The following is a 2,558-nucleotide window of genomic DNA, read 5'->3' on the forward strand; positions in this document are numbered from 1 at the left end:
CCTGGGCACTACGGGACAATTTCCCACGGCCAATCCACCCTAACCCGTGCATCTTTGGATTATGGGAGCAAATCCACGCAGACACAGGGAGAATGTGCGAACTCCACACAGACAGTGGCCCGAGGCTGGAATTGAACCTGGGTTCCTGGCGCTGTGAGGCAGCATTGCCAACCACCGAGCCACCGTTGCCTCCCTGCTCCTCTGATGCTGCCTGGCCTGCTGTGTTCCTCCAGCTCTACACTGTGTTGCCTCTGAACTCTCAGCATCTGCAGTTCTTGCTATCTCTGATACAAATTAACCTTGCCTGCGTTGCTGATCTGCAACCGGTCGGAACGCATTTGCATTCTCCGTGCTTAGAATTCGAACCGTGTCAGCCTCGTTTTTCAAATAGATTCGTGCGTTTTAAAAAAAAAACCCTACGCTGGTACGGAACAGGCCAAGAGAAACCAGGAGAGTCTGATCAAAACGAATTAAAACAAATCAAATCGAAAAGGGTCACCCCTTCAAGTCCCCCTGCAAAGCATCCTGGTCAGAGACAGCGAACTGGGTCGGGGAAGGGACAGGAACAGGCCGGAAGCCCAGGCCTACACCGAGTCCCGGTTGAACCACAGCCGCGTCTCCTCCAGGGTTGGGGGAGAGTCGGCATCAGACAGACCCCAAGGCACGGGGCGTCACTGTCCCGTTCTGCCCATAAGCAATTATAAAGTGAAATTTGAGCCCCAACCCCACTCCCAAAACAACCATAGAGGAGCAACTTGCCCTATAATCTGTAAAAGGATTGTGAAAAGTGGTTTAACCTGCCTTTCAGCAACTTCTAGCGATTAAATAAAACAAATCCCTGACACAATCAACAAGAAACAATTTAGTTATCTACTGTAACAGTGAACAAATTACCCAAATTATTAACAACCCAAATAAATCACTTGTAACTACTAACTATCCCCGAATGAAGCAAGATTCCAATGGTATGCTGTTCCAATAAATACGAGTCCCACTTATGTACAAAAAAAAATAGAATTTAGGCTCTCGAAATCACAGCCAGGTTCCGTGTCTTCCGGAATGTTCTGCGCCTTCTCCGTCGATTCTTCTGTCAGGAATATTAACTAGTTGTGCCCTTGGTACCGCTGTTATTCAGATGGTTCTTTCTCTAAGACGTAAAGGAGTCTGAGAGAGCCATGGATTCTCTCTTGAGAGTTGCTGGCTCTGGTGGATGGCAGTTCGCTCTGGGACTTTGTCCAAGTGCCCCCTTCTTTTTCTACCCTTGAATGACATATCAATAGGACTGGCCCTGTGTTGTCAAAACCATCATATTTAAATTTAATTTTTTTTGCGGGTATCTAAGTGCCTGGTTCAACTTGATTGGCAAAATTCAAAAGCCTGTTGTCTTTGTAAACACTGCTGCTTGGCTTGCTAACGGTACGGCCTTTTCATACAAATGTTTCACTTCGGGCTCTGTCTGTGTACGTGCTGCTCACAGGAATTCATTTTAAATCTCTAAGCACATCACCTTTTAAAGGGACCGGGCAATGCTTTCCTTCCCCGTAGCATTTTACAAACACCAAATTCTCATCCCCTGCCTCCCAATCGACAAGTACCCTGCCCAACTCCCGTGATGATAGTGAACGAAATCAAACAACTTCCAACCAGGATGTCTCGCTGCCATCGGGCTCCTTGGAGAGGCCACATCTACAGCATTGTGTGCGGCTCTGGCCTCCTTTATCTGAGAAACGCTGTTCTGGCTGTGAAGGGAGATGTAACAAAGGTTTACCAGCGTGGATCGGTTAGGACGGTTTTCAGTAGAATTCAGGGATGTTAACGTTGTAACAGGACTAGGCAGGGTAAACACAGGAAGGATGTTCCCCGTTGCCTGAGGGAGTATAGAACCAGGGACGGCAACTTAGAACTGAGACGGGGAGAAATTCCTTCACGTGTAATTCAGCGCCAACTGTTGGCCCATTTATCGAAGCTATCCGTGTCCATTTCTAAATGTCTTATTCCGCCTTTGCAACCTATCCATCGTCCCACCTACCTTAAGGCTATTTAGCTCGCATACTTTCTGTCCCTGCATCCAAGCCATTAAAATATAGACCGCAGAGAGTCGGGGCTGAGCACTGAACACTTATGGCACCCCATCTGGTCAACCAGAGAAAGACCTCACTCTCTCTGTTTTCTGGTGGCTAGCCAATCCTCACTTCGAGCTAAACCCAGTGCAATCTTGTGATGAACAAAGAGCAGGAAGAGAAAATGCAATCTGGGAAGTGCACTGTCTCTTGGCACAGGGTGATATGCTTCCTTTTGTTTGTCTGACTCATTGATGTACTGCATCGGCATTGGAATGGGGTGTAGACCATTCGGCCTGTGGAGCCTGTTCCGCCATCCAATGAGATCATGGCCGATCTGTGGCGTAACTATACTTGCCTTTGGCCTGTATCCCTGAATAAAGGTTTATCCATCTCCCATTGAATATTAACAACTAATCCAGCCTCCACTGACCTTTGTGGAATAAGTTCCCACCGTCTATCACCTCTTTTTCTGTAGGAGTGCATTGTAACATCTAC

This window comes from Rhincodon typus, unplaced genomic scaffold, assembly GCF_021869965.1.
Source record: "Rhincodon typus isolate 14 unplaced genomic scaffold, sRhiTyp1.1 hic_rhity00001260, whole genome shotgun sequence".
NCBI classification, from domain to species: domain Eukaryota; kingdom Metazoa; phylum Chordata; class Chondrichthyes; order Orectolobiformes; family Rhincodontidae; genus Rhincodon; species Rhincodon typus.